The sequence below is a fragment of the Arachis ipaensis genome, chromosome B1 (assembly GCF_059453495.1).
Source record: "Arachis ipaensis isolate K30076 ecotype BB chromosome B1, ASM5945349v1, whole genome shotgun sequence".
Lineage (NCBI taxonomy): Eukaryota > Viridiplantae > Streptophyta > Magnoliopsida > Fabales > Fabaceae > Arachis > Arachis ipaensis.
Window position 1 is genome coordinate 120,191,788 of NC_142436.1, and position 25,035 is coordinate 120,216,822.

General features: G+C 32.3%; 2 non-coding genes across 2 annotated transcripts; both read left to right on the plus strand.

The window, feature by feature from the left end:
- Positions 1-222: 222 nt before the first annotated feature.
- On the plus strand, positions 223-326 carry LOC148578136 (small nucleolar RNA R71). The gene has a single exon (XR_015903729.1). It is a non-coding gene; the product is annotated as a small nucleolar RNA R71 (small nucleolar RNA).
- A 10,905-nt stretch (positions 327-11,231) lies between these two features.
- Positions 11,232-11,339, plus strand: LOC148578137 (small nucleolar RNA R71). The gene has a single exon (XR_015902968.1). It is a non-coding gene; the product is annotated as a small nucleolar RNA R71 (small nucleolar RNA).
- Positions 11,340-25,035: the final 13,696 nt, after the last annotated feature.

Below are 25,035 nucleotides of genomic sequence, written 5' to 3' on the forward strand. Positions count from 1 at the left end.
TCACCCTCTAGGACTTCTTTCTTCTGAGCTACCCCATTGTTCACAGGGTTTCGCTCAGAAGTGTACATAAATTGGTTGTTTGCAACCATTTCAATGAGTTCCTGTGCCTCTTCAGGCGTTTTCTTCAAGTGGAATAATCCACTAGGAGAATGGTCCAAGGACATCTTGGACATCTCAAAGACACCATCATAGATAATACCTAGGATAGTCCATTCTGAAAGCATGTCAGGAGGACATCTCCTGATCAGTTGCTTGTATCTTTCCCAAGCTTCATAGAGGGATTCACCCTCTTTTTGTCTGAAGGTTTGAACTTCCACCCTGAGCTTGCTCATCTTTTGAGGTGGAAAGGACTTGGCCAAGAAAGCATTGACCAACTTTTTCCAAGAGTTTAGGCTTTCCTTAGGTTGAAAATCCAACCATATCCTAGCTCTGTCTCTAACAGCAAAAGGGAAAAGCATAAGTTTGTAGACCTCAAGATCCACTCTATTGGTCTTAACAGTATCACAGATTTGCAAGAATTCAGATAAGAATTGATGTGGATCTGCTAGTGGAAGTCCATGAAATTTTCAATTCTGTTGCATTAGAGAGACTAACTGAGGCTTAAACTCAAAGTTATTTGCTCTAATGGCAGGTATGGAGATATTTCTTCTATAGAAGTCAGAAGTGGGTGCAGTTAAGTCATCAAGAACCTTCCTTGCATCTTCTTCATTATTCTGTTCGGCTGCCATGTTTGTATTTTTAGCTTCTTGTTCAAAAAGTTCTATGAGGTCTCTTCCGGAGTGTTGTGCTTTAACTTGTTGTAAACGCTTCCTTAGAGTCCTCTCAGGTTCAGGATCAAGATCAAAGAGAGGTTATTTATCTTTGTTCCTGCTCATAAACAAGAAAAAGAAAAACAAGAACAAGAAAGAACGGGAGTTTCTATGTCAAAGGATAGAGAACTCCCTGTGAGATGTGAATAAGAGAGAAGAATGAAGATAGAAGAATGAGATGAAGAATTCGAATAAAGGGGTAGAAGAATTCGAAAATTAAGAAGTAAATGGGAAAATTAGCATAAAAATATTTTTGTTTTTATTTTATTTACTAATTAAATTCGAAAAGAAGAAGAAATTTAAAGACTAAGATAACTAATTGATTAAAAAGATATGAAAATTAAATATGTGATTTTCGAAAAAGAAGAGAGAGAAAGAAGTGAGAAGTTTTCGAAAATAGAAAAGAAGAATTAGTTAGGAAGTTTTGAAAAAGATAGAAGAGAAGACAAGTGACTAATTAAGAAAGATCTGAAAATAAGATAATATAGAAGAATTGAAAAAGATTTGATTTTAAAATTTTTAAATTTAAGATTGGAAAAGAAAAGTCAACAACATAAAATAAGAATTAAAAAGATTTGAAAAAGATTTGATTTTGAATTTTGAAATTGAAAGAAGATAAGATAAAGATTTGAAAATAAGTTGAAAAGTTAAGATATGGTGAAGATTTAAAAAAGATTTGAATTTTGAAAAGATTTGAATTTGAAATTTAGAATTAATATAAGATAAGATAATGATTTGAAAAAGTTTTGAATATTAAAATTTAAAAGAAAGATAAGATAGGAAAGAATCAAATTAAAAGAAAAAATTTGAAAAAATAAGATTTAAAATTTAAAATTTGACTTTACTAACAAGAAAACACTGAACATTAAAATTTCTAAATCAAAATAAAAGAGAGAAACAAGATTTTCGAAATTTTTAAATAAAGATAGAAAATATATTTTTTATTTTTTGAATTAATGAAGAAAGAGAAAAACAACTAAAAGACACCAAACTTAAAATTTTGAGAAAATTCTACTCCCCTCACCTGCGAGATACTAAAATGACGCTCTCTGCCCTCTATTTATAAAATGTACATTCCATTCCCTTATAAACCTCTTCTTTAATCTATTTTAAATTTTTTTGTGTTAACTAATGTTAACTTTATCTATTTTTCAAAAAAAAATTACTTTTTACAAAAATACCTTTTAACAAAAATTTTATTTTTTATCATTAAATTTTGTTTACCAAAATACCATTTAATAAATTATTTTTATTTATTAAATTATATTTTTACCAAAATATTTTTTTAAAAATTTAATAATTAAATTATTTTTTCTAAGATACCCTTCAATAATTTTTTAATTATTAAATTATAATTTTACCAAAATTTTGGTTAATAATTTTTCATATTTTACTATTAATTTTTCGATATCAATGTATATTATTTTAAAATTAAATAAAAAAATCTTACCATTGTTAATATGTATAACAATTAATATATATTGATATTGAAAATAATCTTACTAAGATTTTTTTTAATATTAAAATAATATATATATTAATATCGAAAAATTAATAGTAAAATATAAAAAAATTGTTAACAAAAATTTTGGTATAATCATTATTTAATAATTAAGAAATTATTGAAGGGTATCTTAGAAAAAATAATTTAATTATTAAATTTTTTTAAAATATTTTGGTAAAAATACAATTTAATCAATAAAAAAATAATTTATTAAAGGGTATTTTGGTAAGCAAAATTAATGACAAAAAAATAAAATTTATACTAAAGGGTATTTTTGTAAAAAAATAATTTATTTTTTCTTGAAAAATGGATAAAATTGAAATTAGTTAACACAAAAAAATTAAAATGGATTAAAGAGGAGGTTTTTTAAAAGTTATAAGGAAGGGGAATGTACATTTTATAAATATAGGGGAGGGGAGTGTCATTTTAGCATCTTGCAGGGGAGGGGAATGAAATTTTCTCTAAAATTTTTAGATCAAAGACACTTATTATTCGAAATTTTTAAAGAAAAACAACTAAGGACACCAAACTTAAAAGTTTTATGATCAAACAAAGAAAAGAAACAAGAACAACTTGAATACCAAGAAGAACACTAAGAACAATTTTCAAAAATTTAAAGAAAATAAAAAACACACAAAAGACATCAAACTTAAGAACTGACACTAGACTCAAACGGAAGACAAAGAAAAGATGAATTTTTGAAAAAGTTTTTGAAAAAGAAAACAAAAGACACAAACAAAAGTGAAGAAAAAGTTCCTAATCTAAGCAACAAGATAATCCGGTAGTTTGTCAAATCCGAACAATCCCTGACAACGGTACCAAAAAGTTGGTGTGCAAAACTGGCTCCGCAATATTTGTACAGATAGATTGGCAAGTGCATTGGTGCGGAATTTATAAACCACAAACTAACCGGCAAGTGCACCGGGTCATACCAAGTAATACCTCAGGTGAGTGAGGGTCGATCCCACGAGGATTGATGGACTAAGCAACAATGGTTGATTAATCTACTTAGTTAAACAAACAGAAAAGAGTGTTTTGGTATTCAAAAGCATTAAACAATAATTCAGAAATTTAACAAAGCAAGCAGTAAACAGGTTGTGAAATATGTATGGAGAAACAATTAAGGTTTCAGAGTTATCTATTTTCTGGATTAACTTTTCTTATTAATTTATTTTAGGGATAAGTACTTTTTTCGTCCCCAAGGTCTGGGGTCGAAATCAAAATCGTCCCCGACCTTTTTTTCTTATTAAAATCATCCTTAACATTACAAAACATTATAAAATCGTCCTTTTCTATTTTTTTGGACCAAATTATCCTTAACTATTAATAAAAATAATATTAAAAAAATAAAACCCCACCCCACCCACACCCAGCATCCCTTCGTCTCCCCTCACCCCAAACCCACCTCTCACCCCACTCCCTCACCCCCTCACCCCTTCACCCCCTCACCGTAACCCTCCACCCCTCACCCCCTCACCGTAACCAGAATTCAAATTTTCAGGCAAACTCATGCTAAATTATCAGAATACTAAGATGCCAATTCACCAGGAACGAAAATTATTGGAAAAAATCAAAAGCTGCAAGACACAAAATTGTCATAGAAAAATGTTGCCGCTAACCATGATCAACTGAAATCAAAGAACCCTCTTTGGGAAAAAAAATCACAAAAAAAAGTAATCACTTACAACAGATCCTCATGAAAATTCAAAACCTAGGCATAAGTTCTTTTCCTCAATTGAATCCAAACCAACAATCAAAACTGACTTAAAGCCACAGAAAAATTATTGATCCCACCCTAAGAACCAAAAAAAAAAAAACTGTTCATGGTCATCATCATCATCATCAACAGAAAATTCAAGCAACATGCACTTTGAATAATAATCAACAAATTCAGCAACAACAATATTCCAATTTCAAATTTCAGCAACAATAATATTCCACAACAAATTTCATCAAAAAATCCAGAAATTTCACAAAAAATCCAGTTTAAAGAAGCGGTGGTGCGGTGGTGCGGTGCGGCAGGACGGCAGGGCGCAGGGACAGCTGCAGCTGATGGGTCGCTGGCGGTCTGGGCATGATGGAAGGGGGAAGAAGGACTGCCATGGTGGTCTGTGATTCGGTTCTGTGCTTGAGAAGGAGAGGGGCTCTGTTCCGCTGCTCTGAAAGTTCCGTTTCAGTGAAAAGGAGAGCGAGCTGGAGGTGATGGGTCTCGCACAGAGCAAAGGAGAACCGGTGGCGATGTGGGTTCTGGAAAGAAGAAGGCTTGGTGGTTCGCTGATGATGGTGGTTTCTGGTTCGAGGAGGTGCAGGGGTGTGCGAGACAGGGGAAGAGAAAAGAAGGAAAGAAAGAGAGGCTCGCTGGCGGTTAGGGTTGCTGGCGTGGTGGAGGTGGTTGACGCGAAGGTGATGGTGGACGATGGCGAGGAAGAGCTGGCGCGGTGGGTTCTAGGATCGCGGAGGTGGCTAGCGATGGTGGTTCTCTGGTTCTCTGGTTCTCCCCAGTCCCCACCCCCTTTTCTTCTTTTTTTTCTATGTACTTTATATTTATTTTATTTTATAATTTTTTAATAATGAAGGGTAATTTAGTAAAAAAATAAAATTGAAGTAGAAAAGGACGATTTTATAATGTTTTGTAACGTTGAGGATGATTTTAATAAGAAAAAAAGTCGGGGACGATTTTGATTTTGACCCCAGACCTTGGGGACGAAAAAAGTACTTATCCCTTTATTTTAATCATGCAAGATTTAATTCATGGCAAATTATATGTGACTAGACCCTAATTCCTTAGACCTTTCTAGTCTCCTCTAAAATTTATCAACCGCCAATTCCTTTGTCACTTAATTCCAATTAGAGGTGAAGTTCAATTCTAGTTTATATGCCACAGAAATCCTAATTACCCAAATATAAGAGGATTATATATCGCGTATCCCTTTAAGTCCAGATAATTTGAAACTTAGGAGAATATGTTTTCAAGCTGTTGTTCAAGTAAAGAGCTTTTCCAAGTTATACAAGAACTCAATTAGAAAGAGGGTCATACTTCCGTTCCACCCAAATTCATAAAATAAAGAATGAAAACAATTCTTGAAATATAAATTAATACATGAATTAAAATAGAAAAATAATAGTATCAATCCATACAATAGACAGAGCTCCTAACCTTAACAATGGAGGTTTAGTTGCTCATGGTTCAGAGAGAAAAATAAGGATTGTAAATTAGGCTGAGGTGGAATGAAAAGTGAACTAATGTTAGGATCCCCAAAAGAGAAGTTTTTTTCTCTTTTATATCTAATCCTCATAAAAAAATCTATCTTTTAAAACTAAAATAATATCTTTTCCTATTTTTAAATAAAATAGAGTTTAAATTAGAATTAATAGATCAATCAGCATTTTTTGCGTTTTCTGCATGTGGCGCATGTCACACGTACGCGTCAGTCACGCGTACGCGTCGATAGTCTTCTTCGCGTGTCACGCATACGCATCAGTCACGTGCACGTGTCGCTAAGCAAATCTTCAAATCACGCGCACGCGTCAGGTACGCGCACGCGTCGCTCCTCGATGTCATCTCCTTTAATTCTTGTGCTGATTCCATTTTTGCAAGCTTCCTCTCCATCCTCTAAGCCATTCCTGCCCTATATAGCCTTCTTCCTTTTTCTACGAAAGTTCCATCAAATCCATCCAAATGCTATCTAAAATAAACAGCATTGCACAAGATTCAAAGTAGCATCCATAGTGGCTAAAAGATAATTAATTCTTGATTAAACTCAACAATTTAAATGCAAATTTACTAGGAAAAAATAGGAAAGATGCTCACCCATCACAACACCAAACTTATGTAATTCATTGGTGAGAATTTCAGATAAGCTTATAGAGATGCTTTCGTTCCTCTGAACCTCTGCTTTCCTGCTGTCTTCATCCAATCATTCCTACTCCTTTCCATGGCAAGCTTTATGTAGGGCATCACTGTTGTCAATGGCTACTTCCCGTCCTATTCATCTGTCGGTTCTCGATCATACTGGAATAGGATCCATTGATCCTTTTGCGTCTGTCACTATGCCCAGCACTCGCGAGTTTGAAGCTCGTCACAGCCATCCCTTCCCAGATCCTACTCGGAATACCATAGACAAGGTTTAGACTTTCCGGATCTCAGGAATGGCCATCCATGGGTTCTAACTTATACCATGAAGATTCTAATATCTCGGACTCGGTCCCCTATATTAGATATCCAAGAGATACCCATTCAATCTAAGGTAGAACGGAAGTTGTTGTCAGGCACGCGTTCATAAATTGGGAATGATGATGATTGTCATGATCATCACATTCACATTGAAGTGCGAATGAATATCTTAGAAGCGGAATAAGTTTGTATTGAATAGAAAAACAGTAGTACTTTGCATTAATTCATGAGGAACAGCAGAGCTCCACACCTTAATCTATGGTGTGTAGAAACTCTACCATTGAAAATACATAAGTGATGAAGGTCTAGGCATGGCCGAGAGGCCAGCCCCCAAACGTGATCTAAAGATAAAACTAAAGATGTAACTACAATAGTAAAACGTCCTATTTATACTAAACTAGTTACTAGGGTTTACAGAAATGAGTAAATGATGCAGAAATCTACTTCTGGGGCCCACTTGGTGTGTGCTTGGGCTGAGCATTGAGCTTTACACGTGTAGAGGCTTCTCTTGGAGTTGAACGCCAGTTTGTAACCTGTTTCTGGCGTTTAACTCCAGAATACAACATGGAACTGGCGTTGAGCGCCAGTTTGCGTCATCTAAACTCAGGCAAAGTAGGGACTATTATATATTACTGAAAAGCCCTGGATGTCTACTTTCCAACGCAATTAAGAGCGTGCCATTTGGAGTTCTGTAGCTCCAGAAAATCCACTTTGAGTGCAGGGAGGTCAGAATCCAACAGCATCTGCAGTCCTTCTTCAACCTCTGAATCTGATTTTTGCTCAAGTCCCTCAATTTCAGCCAGAAAATACCTGAAATCATAGAAAAACACACAAACTCATAGTAAAGTCTAGAAATGTGAATTTTATTTAAAAACTAATAAAAATATACTAAAAACTAACTAAATCACACTAAAAACTATGTAAAAACAATGCTAAAAAGCGTATAAATTATCCGCTCATCACAACACCAAACTTAAATTGTTGCTTGTCCCCAAGCAACTGAAATCCAAATGGGATAAAAAGAAGAGAATATACTATAAATTCCAAAATATCAATGAAACTTAGCTCCAATTAGATGAGCGGGACTTGTAGCTTTTTGCCTCTTGAATAGTTTTGGCATCTCACTTTATCCATTGAAGTTCAGAATGATTGGCATCTATAGGAACTCAGAGTTCAGATAGTGTTATTGATTCTCCTAGTTCAATATGTTGATTCTTGAACACAGCTACTTTATGAGTCTTGGCCGTGGCCCTAAGCACTTTGTTTTCCAGTATTACCACTGGATACATAAATGTCACAGACACATAACTGGGTGAACCCTTTCAGATTGTGACTCAGCTTTGCTAAAGTCCCCAATTAGAGGTGTCCAAGGTTCTTAAGCACACTCTTTTTTTTGCTTTGGACCTTGACTTTAACCGCTCAGTCTCAAGTTTTCACTTGACACCTTCACGCCACAAGCACATGGTTAGGGACAGCTTGGTTTAGCCGCTTAGGCCAGGATTTTATTCCTTTAGGCCCTCCTATCCACTGATGCTCAAAGTCTTGGATCCTTTGTATTACCCTTGCCTTTTGGTTTTAAGGGCTATTGGCTTTTTGCTCTTGCCTTTTGGTTTAAAGAGCTTTTGGCTTTTTCTGCTTGCTTTTTCTTTTTCTTTCTTTTCTTTTTCGCTTATTTTTTTTTTCCTGCAAGCTTTTGTATTCACTGCTTTTTCTTGCTTCAAGAATCATTTTTATGATTTTTCAGATTATCAAATAACATTTCTCCTTTTTCCTTATTCTTCAAGAGCCAACATATTTAACATTCATAAACATCAAATTCAAAAGACATATGCACTGTTCAAGCATACATTCAGAAAACAAAAAGTATTGCCACCACATCAAAATAATTAAACTAGTTTCATGGATGAATTCGAAACCATGTACTTCTTGTTCTTTTGTTTTTAGAACAGTTTTCATTTAAGAGAGGTGATGGATTCATATTCATAACTTTAAGGCATAGACACTTAGACACTAGTGATCATATAGCAAAGACACAAACATAAATAAAACATAAAGCTCAAAAAATCGAAAAAAAGTAAAATAAATAGACAAGGAGATTAAAGAATGAGTCCACCTTAGTGAGGATGGTGTCTTCCTCTTCTTGAAGAACCAATGGTGCTTTTGAGCTCTTCTATGTCTCTTCCTTGCCTTTGTTGCTCCTCCCCCATAGCTCTTTGATCTTCTCTAATCTCATGAAGGATGATGGAGTGCTCTTGGTGCTCCACCCTTAGTTGTCCCATATTGGAACTTAATTCTCCTAGGGAAGTGTTGATTTGCTCCCAATAGTTTTGTGGAGGGAAGTGCATCCCTTGAGGCATTAGTGGTTATGGAAAAACAAAAAAAAAAGCAATGCTTTTTCCACACCAAACTTAAAATGTTTGCTCGTCCTCGAGCAAAAGAAGAAAGAAAGGATGAGAAGAAGAAGAGATGGAGAAGATGGAGGTGTGTGAATGGTTCGGCCAGGGGGGTTTAGGTGGTAATGATGTGTGAAAAGGAAAGAGTGATGGTTTGAATTTGAGTGGGTGGGTGTAGTTGGGTTGTATGATGGTTTTGGAGGAGTAATAGAGGTGATTGGTGAAGGATATTTGTGGAAGAGAGTTATGAAAAGGAGTGAAGAGGAGAGAAGAAGTGGTGGGGATCCTGTGGGGTCCACAGATCCAGTGGGGCCAAGGACTTAATATCCCTGCTCCAATTAGGCGTGTAAAACGCCCTTGCTGTTCAATCCTGGCGTTTAACGCCAGACTACTGCCTGTTTCTGGCGTTAAACGCCCAAATGTAGCTTGTTTCTGGCATTTAACGCCAGGCAGATGCTTGTTTCTGGCGTTAAACGCCAAACTGCTCTCCTCCAGGGTGTGCTGTTTTCAATGCTGTTTTTCATTCTGTTTTTTATTTTTCAGTAGTTTTTGTGAATTCACATGATCATCAACCTAATAAAACAAGAAATAACAAAAGGAAAATAAAATAGATATAATCAAATAACATTGGGTTGCCTCCCAATAAGCGCTTCTTTAACGTCAATAGCTTGACAGTGAGCTCTCATGGAGCCTCACAGATGTTCAGAGCATTGTTGGGACCTCCCAACACCAAACTTAGAGTTTGAATGTGGGGGTTCAACACCAAACTTAGAGTTTGACTGTGGGGGCTTTGGTTGACTCTGTAGTGAGAGAAGCTTTTCATGCTTCCTCTTCATTGTTACAGAAGGAGATCCTTGAGTTTGAAACACAAGGTTGTCCTCATTCAGTTGAAGGACTAAATCTCCTCTGTCCACATCAATCACAGCTCTTACTGTGGCTAGGAAGGGTCTTCCAAGGATGATGGATTCATCCTCTTCCTTCCTAGTGTCTAGGATTATGAAATCAGCAAGGATGTAAAGGCCTTCAACCTTGACTAACACGTCCTCTACTTGTCCATAAGCCTATTTTCTTGAGTTGTCTGCCATCTCTAATGAGATTCTGGCAGCCTGCACCTCAAAGATCCCAAGTTTCTCCATTACAGAGAGTGGCATTAAGTTTATTCCTGACCCCATGTCACACAGAGCCTTCTCAAAGGTCATGGTGCCTATGGTACAGGGTATTAAGAATTTGCCAGGATCCTTTTTCTTTTGAGGTAATTTCTGCCTATCCAATGCATTTAGTTCATTGGTGAGCAAGGGAGGTTCATCTTCCCAAGTCTCATTACCAAATAATTTGGCATTCAGCTTCATGATTGCACCAAGGTACTTAGCAACTTGCTCTTCAGTAATTTCTTTATCCTCTTCAGAGGAAGAATACTCATCATAGCTCATGAAGGGCAGAAGGAGGTTCAATAGAATCTCTATGGTCTCTAATTGAGCCTTAGATTCCTTTGGTTCCTCAAAGGGAAACTCCTTATTGGTCACTGGACGTCCCAGGAGGTCTTCCTCGCTAGGATTCACGTCCTTCCCCTCCCTTGTAGGTTCGGCCATGATGGTTAAATCAATGGCCTTGCACTCTTTCTTTGGATTTTCTTCTATATTGCTTGGGAGAGTACTAGGAGGAGTTTCGGTGACTCTTTTACTCAGCTGGCCCACTTGTGCCTCCAAATTTCTAATGGAGGACCTTGTTTCATTCATGAAACTTACAGTGGCCTTAGATAGATCAGAGACTATATTTGCTAAGATAGATGGATTCTGCTCAGAATTCTATGTCTGTTGCTGAGTGGATGATGGAAAAGGCTTGCTATTGCTAAACTTGTTTCTTCCACCATTATTAAAGCCTTGTTGAGGCTTTTGTTGATCCTTCCATGAGAAATTTGGAGGATTTCTCCATGAGGGATTATAGGTGTTTCCATAGGTTTCACCCATGTAATTCACCTCTGCTATTGCAGGGTTCTCAGGATCATAAGCTTCTTCTTCAAAAGATGCCTCTTTAGTACTGTTGGATGATTCCTTCAATCCATTCAGACTCTGAGAGATCATATTTACTTGCTGAGTTAATATTTTATTCTGAGCCAATATGGCATTCAGAGTAACAATTTCAAGAACTCCCTTCCTCTGAGGCGTCCCATTACTCACAGGATTCCTTTCAGAAGTGTACATGAACTGGTTATTTGCAACCATGTCAATGAGTTCTTGAGCTTTTGCAGATGTTTTCTTTAGGTGAATGGATCCACCTGCAGAATGGTCCAACGACATCTTTGATAATTCAGACAGACCATCATAGAATATGTCCAGGATGGTCCATTCTGAAAGCATGTCAGAAGGACACTTTTTGGTCAGTTCCTTGTATCTCTCCCAAGCTTCATAGAGGGATTCACCTTCCTTGTGTCTGAAGGTTTGAACATCCACTCTTAGCTTACTAAACTTTTGAGGAGGAAAGAACTTGGCTAAGAAAGCCGTGACCAGCTTATCCCAAGAGTTCGGGCTATCCTTAGATTGAGAATTCAACCATATTCTAGCTCTGTCTCTTACAGCAAACGGGAAAAGAATAAGCCTGTAGACCTCGGGATCAACCCCATTGGTCTTAACAGTATCACAGATCTGCAAGAATTCAGTTAAGAACTGAAAGGGATCTTCAGATGGAAGTCCATAAAACTTGCAATTCTATTGCATCAGAGAAACTAGTTGAGGTTTCAGCTCAAAATTGTTTGCTCCAATGGCAGGGATTGAGATGCTTCTTCCATGTAAATTGGAATTAGGTGCAGTAAAGTCACCAAGCATCTTCCTTGCATTGTTATTATTTTCGGCCATGTCTCCTTCTTTTTCAAAAATTTCTGTCAGATTTTCTCCAGAGAGTTGTGCTTTAGCTTCCCTTAACTTCCTCTTCAGAGTCCTTTCAGGTTCAGGATCAGCTTCAACAAGAATATTCTTATCCTTGTTCCTGCTCATATGAAAAAGAAGAAAATAGAAAAGAAAATATGGAATCCTCTATGTCACAGTATAGAGATTCCCTTTTGTGAGTAGAAGAAGAAAAGATTAGAAGAAGAAAAATTCGAACACCAAGGGGAAGAGAGGGTTCGAATTTTGAGATGAAGAGAAGTGTTAGTAAATAAATAAAATAATTAGAAAGAGATGAGGGGGAGAGAATTTTGAAAATTAAATAAATTAAAATGAAAGTATTTTTGTTTTTAATTTAAAATCAAAGTTAGAATTCGAAAATTAGAAAGAAAAATGAAATTAATTTAAATTGAAATTTAAAACAATTAGTTAATTAAAATTGAATTTTGAAAAAGAGGGATGTGATTTTCGAAAATTAGAGATAGAATTAGTTAGGTAGTTTTGAAAAAAGATAAGAATCAAACAAAAAGATAGGATTAGTTTGAAAAAGATTTGAAAATCAATTTTTGAAAAGATAAGAGGTTAGAAAAGAAGTTAGAAAGGATTTTGAAATTGATTTTGAAAAGATGTGATTGAAACTTATTTTGAAAAAGATTTTGAAAAAGAAATTTAAAAAGATTTGATTTTGAAATTAAAGTTGATTACTTGACTAACAAGAAACTAAAAGATATGATTTAAAATTTTAAAGATTGAACCTTTCTTACTAGGCAAGTAACAAACTTAAAATTTAAGAATCAATCACATTAAATGCTAATAAGATTTTCGAAAATTATGAAAGAAAAATGAGAAAGATTTTATTTTTGAAAAAGATTTGAAAAAGATAGAATTTTTAAATTGAAAATTTGATTTGACTTATAAAAAACAACTAGATTTTAAAAATTTTGAAAAAGTCAACTCAAATTTTCAAATTTGATGAGAAGAAAAAGGGAAAGATATTTTTTTAATTTTTGGATTTTTAATGATGAAAGAGAAAAACATCAAAAAGATTCAAAACATGAAAATTATGAATCAAAACATGTCATGCATGCAAGAACACTATGAATGTCAAGATGAACACCAAGAACACTTTGAATGTCAAAATGAACACCAAGAACTTATTTTTGAAAAGTTTTCAAGAAAAGAAAACATGCAAGACACCAAACTTAAAAATTGTTATTCTTTAGGCATTAATGTTTCAAGAATGCATATGAAAAACAGGAAAAGACACAAAACAAGAAAATATGAAGATCAAACAAGAAGACTGGCCAAGAACAACTTGAAGATCATGAAGAATGCAATGAATGAAATTTTCGAAAATAATTTTTTTCTAGAAAATTAAAAAGATGCAATTGACACCAAACCTAAAACTTGACTCTAGACTCAAACAAGAAACACAAAAAATATTTTTGATTTTATGATTTTATAAAACTTTTTTGGATTTTTCGAAAATTATTTTGGAAAAACGAAAAAAAGAAAATTTTTTTTGTATTTTTCGAAAATAAGAAATAAAAAGTTTAAAATTAAAATAAAATTACCTAATCTGAGCAACAAGATGAACCGTCAGTTGTCCAAACTCGAACAATCCCCGGCAACGGCGCCAAAAACTTGGTGCACGAAATTGTGATCATCAATGGCGCCAACAACTTGGTACGCACAATTGTAATCTCAACTCTTTATCACAACTTCGCACAACTAACCAGCAAGTGCACTAGTCGTCCAAGTAATAAACCTTACGTGAGTAAGGGTCGATCCCACGGAGATTGTCGGCCTGAAGCAAGCTATGGTCACCTTGTAAATCTCAGTCAGGCGGATTCAAATGGTTATGGTGAATTGATAATAAAAACATAAATAAAATATAAACTGGGATAGAGATACTTATGTAATTCATTGGTGAGAATTTCAGATAAGCGCATAGAGATGCTTTCGTTCCTCTGAACCTCTGCTTTCCTGCTGTCTTCATCCAATCATTCCTACTCCTTTCCATGGCAAGCTTTATGTAGGGCATCACCGTTGTCAATGGCTACTTCCCGTCCTCTCAGTGAAAATGGTCCAAGATGCTCTGTCACAGCACGGCTATTCATCTGTCGGTTCTCGATCATACTGGAATAGGATCCATTGATCCTTTTGTGTCTGTCACTACGCCCAGCACTCGCGAGTTTGAAGCTCGTCACAGCCATCCCTTTCCAGATCCTACTCGGAATACCACAGACAAGGTTTAGACTTTCTAGATCTCAGGAATGGCCATCCATGGGTTCTAACTTATACCACGAAGATTCTAATATCTCGGACTCGGTCCCCTGTATTAGATATCCAAAAGATACCCATTCAATCTAAGGTAGAACGGAAGTGGTTGTCAGGCACGCGTTCATAAGTTGGGAATGATGATGATTGTCACGATCATCACATTCACATTGAAGTGCGAATGAATATCTTAGAAGCGGAATAAGTTTGTATTGAATAGAAAAATAGTAGTACTTTGCATTAATTCATGAGGAACAGCAGAGCTCCACACCTTAATCTATGGTGTGTAGAAACTCTACCATTGAAAATACATAAGTGATGAAGGTCCAGGCATGGCCGAGAGGCCAGCCCCCAAACGTGATCTAAAGATAGAACTAAAGATGTAAATACAATAGTAAAACGTCTTATTTATACTAAACTAGTTACTAGGGTTTACAGAAATGAGTAAATGATGCAGAAATCCACTTTTGGGGCCCACTTGGTGTGTACTTGGGCTGAGCATTGAGTTTACACGTGTAGAGACTTCTCTTGGAGTTGAACGCCAGTTTGTAACCTGTTTCTGGCATTTAACTCCACTTTGCAACCTGTTTCTGGGGTTTAACTCTAGAATGCATCATAGAACTGGCGTTGAACGCCAGTTTTCGTCATCTAAACTCGGGCAAAGTATATTCTATTATATATTTCTGGAAAGCCCTGGATGTCTACGTTCCAACGCAATTGAGAGCGCACCATTTGGAGTTCTGTAGCTCCAGAAAATCCACTTTGAGTGCAGGGAGGTCAGAATCCAACAGCATCTGCTGTCCTTCTTCAACCTCTGAATCTGATTTTTGCTCAAGTCCCTCAATTTCAGCCAGAAAATACCTGAAATCACAGAAAAACACACAAACTCATAGTAAAGTCCAGAAATGTGAATTTTATTTAAAAACTAATAAAAATATACTAAAAACTAACTAAATCATACTAAAAACTATGTAAAAACAATGCCAAAAAGCGTATAAATTATCCGCTCATCAGTAGTGTGTCCGTATTTCTAATGAAAAGCATAGTACTTTGTTTTATCCACATTCTTCGTATCCTGGTAGGTTCCGGCCTTCCGAGGAGGTTTGATTAGTTTTGAATTTAATATTTCCTCGATGATTTCCTCCCTTTTGGTGTTGAATTGGGTATAAGAATTATAGCGCGGTGCCAACCAAAAGGGTTTCTTGTTGTCCCGAGCTTTATCATCATCCTTACTGTTTTGATTCTTCTCGGATTTCCGAGCTTAGCGTAGCTCTTCGATTTTCATTTGACCTTTATCCTTTTCTTGAAACTTGGCCAAGGTTTTTGGTTTGGCCACTGTGATGGCTTCTTGGAACTTTCCTAGGCGAAGTCCACTCTTTATAGCATGTAGGTGCACCTCAGGGTGGAGGTTTGGGATACTCATTGCCACTTTGGTGAAGCGGGTGATATAGTATTTTAAACTATCATGTTGTCCTTGCTTGATAGTGTTCAAATAGTCAGAGTCATGTAAATAGATGGAAGATGCAGTGAACTGATCTTCGAATTGCTTGGCGAGCTCCTGAAAGCGTGAAATTGAATTTGCAAACAAAGATGAAAACCAATCAAGTGCAGGACCATCTAAAAAGATAAGAAAACATTGACATAAAATAGGATCAGAAGCATAGTTTACTATCATCATAGATTCTTGTTGTGTTTTTTTGGGGTCTCTCATGCCATCATAGGGAGTCAATTTGAGTGGTAAGGTAAAGTTCCTAGGCAGTTTGAAACTCATAACGTTAGCCGTGAATGGACCAACAGCGTTCTCCAATTCGTCATCGTCATCATTTTGTTGGTTTCTCTTTGGTTGTTGAGTTTTCGAGATGTGTGTTAGATCAGAATGTTCTTCATCATCTTCTGGCTGCTCAGTGTCATTATTTTCAATTCGAGCATTGGTTACTCGGCTATTTGATTTGCCATTTGTTAATTTTCTTCTGTCATGCGCTGATTAGCCTGTTGTAACTCTGTTACCATTCGAAGAAGCTCAAATGGTGTGGGGGGAGGCAGGTCAACCATGAGCAGGTAGGGGAGTTTTGGGACCTATAGAAAGAAAGGACAAAGGGTTTTATTTTGAGGCCCCACGGTGGGTGCCAATTGTTCTTGTGGAGGTTGGCTGGTGTATAGCTCGTCTACCAGTGAGTACTTGTATGCTTTTCGTCGGGATGAGGTATACGTCAGCAATGAGAGAACAATGGGGTGGGTACCTGCAAAAGGCACTCCGACACTCAAGTCAGTAAATGAGTAATAGATTTTGTAGAATTCAATGAATAGAATAATCTTCTTACCATTTTCTTTATATCTAAAAATGAAAAGTAACGGTTATTTCTCCAAGTATGATATTTTAAGTGGAGAGTAATAGCATATCTGACGTTTTGGTGCAGTTATTGACAGCTAATTTATAACGTTTATGACCGAGTTATAACTTGTAACCGATGTATAACGGTCATATCATATTAGTTTTTCTCAATAAATTCTTAATTGTATAGTATAATAAATATAAACTAATTAATAATACTCGTTACATTATTATAGATATTAAATAAATGAGAAGTGATTGGGAGGATTAAATAGTAAACCAAATTTTTCTCTTAACTCTATAAAATTGACATTTGTTAATTTTTTTTATATCTTATGAATAAATATTTCTCTCTCTTAATTATCAATTTTTTATTCTTGTTTTTACCCACTTATTTGGTTTTATATTTTTTTATTCTGTCATATTCTCTCTATATCTTTCTAAACTTTCTAAAATTACAATTAGCAAATTAACAAATTCATCATAACAGTTAAATCAATAAACAAAGAATAACTAAACATTTAAAATAAAGATCAGTATGATGATAGAAAAATTACATTATTAACAAATTATAGAAAATCATAAGACAACAATAATACCAATTAAAATTTAAACCAAAGCAACACACAAACAAGAAAAATTGATTATCACAATAACACAAAAAGTTACATAGCAGCAACAAATTTTTTCAAAGATTAACAAAAATTATCAAGGTTTCAAGCTTTTAGCACAATTTTAGTATAACTTTTTTAGCACAATACAAAAAAAATAACAAAATAGAGTATAACATAGCAATAGTGAACAGAGCTAATCATTCAAAAATTCAATTGAAATAGAACTAACAATAGCAGAATCCTAATTAAACCAAAGAACAAAGAACCAAGAATAAAAAATTCAAGAAAATTAAAGAAACCAATCTAAGTAGCACTAGTAAAATCCTAAATGTTCGTTTTGACTTCTGAGCAGTCTAAGCAAAAGGGCAGAAGCGTGACAGAGACGGAAGCCAGATGACGAGCACGACTCGAAGACGGTGGTGGGTTGGAAGAAGTTGCGGCTAATCTAACAAAGGATAGACTCCAAGATGCCGAGCTCAAGGAAGAAGCTACGATTGGTAGGTTGGAAACTTCGAGCACCATGGCTAGAGGGTGGTGCCTGAGCACGACAAATGGCGGCAGGAGCGTGACAGAATAAACAAAGACCAGGACTGACTCCAAGCTCAAGGAAGAAGGTGTGATTGTTAAATGACGAAGAAGAGCGAACGATCAAACAACGACGATGGCGCCTGAGCGTGATAGACAGCGACAGTCCTTGTGGAGGTGGTGGAGAAGGTAGGTTTTAAGGGTTTCAACTTTGAGATTTCTTTTTGCTTTGGTGAATTTTGAACTTAAGAGAAGGGAAACAGTCACACGTGATTCTGATGCTCTATTTTTTTTTTAAGTTCAAAATGATGTTGTTTCTTGTAAACTGGCCGAATTCTGATTCGGTTTAACCGATTGGTTCAATAATCCACAAAATGGTTTTTAGAATTATAATTTTCTCCTTAAGATTGAGTTATAGAGACATTCGATTCATGGTCGGATCGGTCCAATTTTCAAAACCATGCTAAGTATTTTCTAAACCCAGAAAATTAAAAATTATTTTATGTGTCACAATCAACTATGGAAATGAACATTTTTATTTTTACATAATTTTGCTTCTAGCAAATTAATTGGTGCACTAGATTTGTGGTTTTATTTGTTATTTAGTTTTCATTCGTTTGATTTTTTTGGTTATATATAAGAGGTGATCACTTTATATATGGCTATATATATACAAACAATGTAACTCTTAAAGTTTATCATGAGTCATCACTCTTTAATTATTATGACATTCTTAAATTCAATGTACAAAAAATTTTAATTAATCTATATTATTTTTTATATTATTAAATTTTATTAATCTCTGACCTTTTGACAATATATAATAATAGATTTCTTTGAATTCATTAGTGGTTATATATATATATATATATATATATATATATATATATATATATATATATATAAAATGTGTATTTGGTCACCAATAAATAATGTGTTTATTAATTTTTATTTTATTATTTAATTATCTAAATTATAAAACTAATAACATATTAGAGAATTATTATTATTAATAATTTATAAATTATATTTTAATTTTATTATTTATATATTTAAAATTTTTATTAAAATTTATTTATTTGGCTCTGTAATAAATAATATTTTTAAATTTAAATAATTTATTAATTAATTTGTACTTATTATATCATATATTTAAGAATTTATTGTAAAAATATTAATATAATAAAAAATATTATATCAAAATTTTTTAGAATAAATAGGTGCTGACAAATAGGCCCTGACCAATTTAACGTTAAAATGACATCATTTTTGTCTGAATAAATAGGAACAAATAGACTCGTGATCAATTTAAGTTTTGGGACCAATCGCTCTGTTCTTTTCTAATCATTCATGCTCAACTCACTAGTTTAACGTGTCAGATTAGCAACTTTCGTTAGTATTTTACGACAAAATTCATAAAAAGACCACATTATCTCACAAAAATGAGGAAAAAGAGATAAAGTAGTTTTTTTTAAATAAAAAATCACGTTATCTTTTGTAAAAAATGACAAAAATCGGTTGATAGATCACTCTTATTTAGATAAACATAAGGTGAATTTATGATGTAGAAAGAAAGATTCTTCTACATGTGTATGTTTGTGTTGTTAAAAGAATAGTGTGACAAGTGTTTAGAAAGAGAGTAATTGAAGAGACAAGATTTGACATATTGCAAGTAAAATGTAGTGTATTTTGTCTTATGTAACATGTAATGATGTATTGATTAAATAGGCTAATTATATTTATGTTAATTAATTATTAAAGATAATATTGAATCTTGTATGATTTTCTTATTTTTGAACTTTTTGAATGTACGCTCTCTTTCTCCAAAAATATTAACTTTACACACAAAAATTTATTAATATTTATTTATTTTAATATATTCTTTTTTCTTTTTTGATGACTTAAATATATTCAGTTTCACAAATATAAAAATGTATTTATTTACATATTTTAACCAACAAAAAAAATATAACTTTACGTATTTACATACACTTAAATTAACGATAATATTTATATATATTTAATTTAAATATTATATCAATATATCTGTCAATATTACTCTGGGTATATATAGATATTTATAAAAAAATATTATTCAACTACCACATATTCTTGACATCTTATAAACATAATTATTCAGATGATATTTATTATGTAAATAAAAATAATTAATTGAATTTTCTTTTTCAAGTAACATGAGGAAGAAAAATAATTAATTGAATTTTTCTTTTTCATTAATTTTTCATCTAAGTTAATAATTTTTCTTCCAACTCATGTTACTTGAAAAAAAATTCAATTAATTATTTTTATTTACATAATAAATATCATTTGAAAAATTAATTTTTACACACAAAAATTTATTAAAATTTATTTTAAATTAAATTAATGAATGTATAATATATTAGAAAATTTATTATCTTTTTTCAACACACTTTTATGCCTTCAAAGAGAAATTAATCGTATAATTTTGTTAAATCTGTTCAGACATACTTTTTTCGTTTAATAAAATAATAAATATTAAATATTCACTCAATAACATAGTTTATTCATTGTAAAAAATTAATAATTTAATTATAAATAATAGGTTACAACTAAAATATTCCAATAATAACTTGAAGTATTTAATTTTTTTTAGACAATTTTTTTTCTGAAATATTTAAAAGATTTTTCTTTTTTTAGTATTTAAAATTTTCTTTTGATTATTTTTTATAAACAACTGTAAATAGATATTTTAATGCAAACAAAATAACAAGATATCGTCTACATAATACTAAAAAATAACTATATTTTTCTTGGTATCTACCATGTTTTTTTATATGTCAGGTGTTATATAAATTTTGGGTACACATATTTTTAGTGAGTTTAATTTTGATGTATTAACAGTGTAAAATGTATTTTACATAGTCGTGTAATTATATTTGATCTTTTGGATGACAATTTACACCGTCTATAAAAAGTAATTATTTTTGTTAATATAGTATTACGTCATTAGATGTAAATATAAAATTATTTTATACTAACACTACATTAAAATTAAATTTATTTTTAATTTTTCTTTATAACAAAAAGCAAAATTTCTTATTACAATTTTCATTTAAAAAAAAATCAATTCTCCTAAAATATATATTCTCTCTTTCTGCACCAAAAAATGGCAGTATTACAAATGCTATTTTGACATCAATAATTTTTAAACAATTAAATATAATCTTTTTTGTTTTATTAATTAAAAAAATTTAAATATAAAAATAATTAATAACAAACTATTTTTATAAGATGTCAAGAATATGTGGTGTTTGAATAATATTTTTTTATAAATATCTATATGTACCCAGAGTAACATTGACAGATATATTGATATAATATTTAAATTAAATATATATAAATACTACTGTTAATTTAAATGTACGTAAATACGTAAAGTTATATATTTTTTTGTTGGTTAAAATATGTAAATAAATACATTTTTATATTTGTGAAACTAAATATATCTAAGTTATCAAAAAAGAAAAAAGAAATATATTAAAATAAATAAATATTAATAAATTTTTGTGTGTAAAGTTAATATTTTTGGAGAGAGAGAGCGTACATTCAAAAAGTCTAAAAATAAGAAAATCATACAAGATCCAATATTATCTTTAATAATTAATTAATATAAATATAATTAGCCTATTTAATCAATACATCATTTACATGTTACATAAGACAAAATACACTATATTTTACTTGCAACATGTCAAATCTTGTCTCTTCAATTACTCTCTTTCTAAACACTTGCCACACTATTCTTTTAACAACACAAATATGCACATATAGAAGAATCTTTCTTTCTATATCATAGAATTTACCTAAATATAAAATCACTTAACTTAGGATAGTAGAAGTTTGAACACTCTTGCAAACTAATAGATAACGTTTTTAGATTTAGATTTTTTTTTTTTAATGCAATACACAAGGTAATATATTGTGTAGGTAATACTTACAAAAATTTTGAGTAATGTTATTTTTAACAGGGTTATGTTAGATAATCAATGACTTTTTTGAACAACATAAATAATGAATCCTAAAATTGATCCAATTTAAGTAAAATATATTACACTCCAAAATACTCACCTAAATCTTAATATTAGAATAACCATCCGCACACCTAGTAAATTAAACATCTGATATATCCATTATTCACATTGTTTAATATTTTCATTGTCTACCTATACTTTTTCTTTTTAATATGAGTAAATGGTTAAATTAGTTACTAAATTTTTTTTTAAATTAGTCATTGAAAATTTTTTTAATCAAATTTGTTCTTCAAAAATTTTAAATTAGTCAAATTAGTTCTTCCATTACTTTAGTTGCTGACGATATCAAAATTTACTAATTTGGCACATTAGCTGATGATACAATACTAACCAAAACACACGCTTGACAATTCTATTTGGCTGTCAACATGATAAGTTTATACAATTAGATCAAATCAATCACAAATTGAAAGAAAATTTTAAGGTATTAAAATCCCTCAATTTAAAGCTAATTTAATCTAATTTTATAAACTTATCATATTAACAATTAATTAAAACGGCTAAGTATGTGTGTTTTGGTGTCACTTAATAACATTCTATATGAACAAACTATAATGATATGAGCAACAGAAGTGACAAAAAGAATAATTTGACCAACTTAAAATGTTTGAAGGACGAATTTGATTAAAAAAATCTTTTGAAGTCATAAAAATTATTAATTCTTAATTCGTCATAATAATATTGGGTAAATAATATCAAGTCAAGAAATTATTAATTTTCAGATACTCATAATTTGAATATTATTTAGAGATATAATGTACTGTTAAACAAACAAGCTCAATTAGAGAATTAATTTTTTATACCATTTTTAACATTACCATAATTTTATTCTGTCATCTATCTTTTGACGCTATTATTTTCGATCACTTAAGTATTAAACCCTAAACCTGAACCTTCTGAAGCATGAAGATTAAAAAGTTGGCCAATGTAATCTAAAAGTTGGATCTCTGAATATTTTCTACTCAATTATATAGTTTTAATTGATGTTTAATTTTTATCTAATTTATCTTTTATAATAAAATTTAAATATTTAAAATTTATTAATTTTTATATTTTTAATTAAATATTAATTATTTACTTTTTGTAATAATTAAATATCAATTTTTAAGCAGCACAGCAAACATCATATTTTCTAAACGAAAAAGAAAACCAGTGAATTAATGTGAGATGCTTCTACGTTTGGGGTACCTTAGGTCCTTAGCTTGGTTCAGCAGCGCAAAAATATTCTTGAACCATTTGTTCAAGACTTCTGGTACTTCATTTATCGTATCCACATTGCTATGTTGGACCACCACTACCGCAACACCCCCAAGATACTCGCTGCTGTTAATTTTGTTATCTATTTTTTTTTTTTTTACCAAAAATAAGAGACTCGAACCCGCAACCTCTTAATTGAGTATGGGGAGACTATGCCATTTGAGCTATTACTCATTGGCTAATTTTGTTATCTATTCTATGAGCCAAAAGAATTAATTAATATTAAAGTTATGATATGTTTCTAGGTTTTCTAAGCTTTAAGAGGGATATTTATTTTATCTACACTTCAAATAATCAATATGAGAATTGAACTGTGTAGCGAATTTTGAGAATTTTTTTTTAAAATTCATTGGGTTAACTATTTTTTATAATATCTTTTGACATGTGTTAAACATATTGATTTTACACCCAATAAATACTTTTGCTTAATTCGTATAAACCACATGTCAAAGAAAGCATAATCTATTTTCAGTAGACAAATTTTCACACTATACTTGTCCATCCAGCAAAGAATATCAAAGCAAGCATAAAACAAAATAAAAAATAAAAAAAGAAGTTAGGTTGAGTTTAATCAGAAGCAACAATATAGATTAATTTTAGTTTTAGTTTTATTCTAGAATCTAGCAAGCAAAATAAACCACATCAACTAAGTTTATTACAAATGGTTCATGAAAACCAAAAGTTAGTAATTTTAGTAACTAGCACTAGTAATAATTCATACATAACCAATAAGAGTGCATAAAATGAGATGATTACACACAATAACATATGGATTTAAGTAACTTTTGATGCTTCTTATAGACCACATCCAAGCTTGCTTCGAATCTTAGTGATATAATCAGAGGCCAATCCATCAACACACTCTTCTTTCTTTGGCTTATTACTATGATTGTTATTAATATTATTACCATTATTAGCCTCAGAGATTCTCTGTTCTTTGTATACAACAGAACCAGTTGATGATCCATGGCTTCCACTTGGCTTGATCACATATGTCCGGTTGGCGCGGGTAAGCGGCTCCTGCGACCTTCGGCTCATGGCAGCCGGGAATTGATGATCACGAAGAGGCACCATTGACTCCTTTTCATGAAGAGACTCAAGATCAGAGTCAGACACTGAAGAAAGGTCCTTGCCATTTTTCCCATTTGTGTTGACTCCAAGAGTCTTTTGTGCAATAGAGAAAGATGATAACCTAATAACATTTGCTACTACCATCATAGATTTTTCACAAAGAGATTTCTCACTAGTCTTGGACTTCATGACTCTGCTAGTGCTATCCATGGCTTTTTCTTTTTTTGGGCTTCTTACTCTCTCAACAAGTAGTTTCTTAGTATCTTAAGATATGTGGTTGCAACATAAGAGGCATGCTTGATTTATTTATAGGCATGATATGTTAGATGGGGTGAATTGGTATTTTTGGTGGGGTTCTTCTAGTTTCTTGTAAATCTAATTAAAATTTGGAGAATCCTAGGATGAACCAAGTTGATTTTGGTTTTTGATGCACCCCGAGTAGAATGAACGGTTCGATGGAGCTAGATCTATTTGTAACTCGATAGACATCAGATTTTGACCGTTAGATGCGTCGGTGTATTATGAACCACGTTCATCGTAGACAAACCCTAAAAGGATAATATACTAACTTAAGTGCCTTGAGTGGGGTGGATCCCTTGCTCATTCAGTTAAATGGAAGTTCTTTTTTTTTTTTTTTCTTTTTGCAAAAGAGTATAGCCCACGTAACAACAGAATCTTATTATTGCCTTAACTTATATCTCTTTGACAAGTGAAAACATGTGGTAGTCACACATGCCATTGGTAATTGGTTTTGTATGGTATTGGTCCCTGTATGTAAAAGTAAAACCTTTGGTTATTGGCTTTATTGAATTATAGATGGAACAATCCATTTGGATTAGTCAAATAATTAGCTGAGGAGGTGAGCGGCAGTAAATTTTGTGATTTATAGTCATTAATTAATTATTATTGGTGTTTTTAATGGTATAAGATTTCATCTAATAATGTAAAATTATTCATTTTTTTTTTGCGAGTTAAGTGCCGGTCAAATTTTAATAAAAGTACTGACTCTCTAAACTTTCTCTAATTAACTAATTCGTCTATTTAAATAAGTATTAGCTAATTCGTCTATTTAAATAAGTACTGTAGATTCATTAGCATTGACCTTTACGAACATGTATATTAAA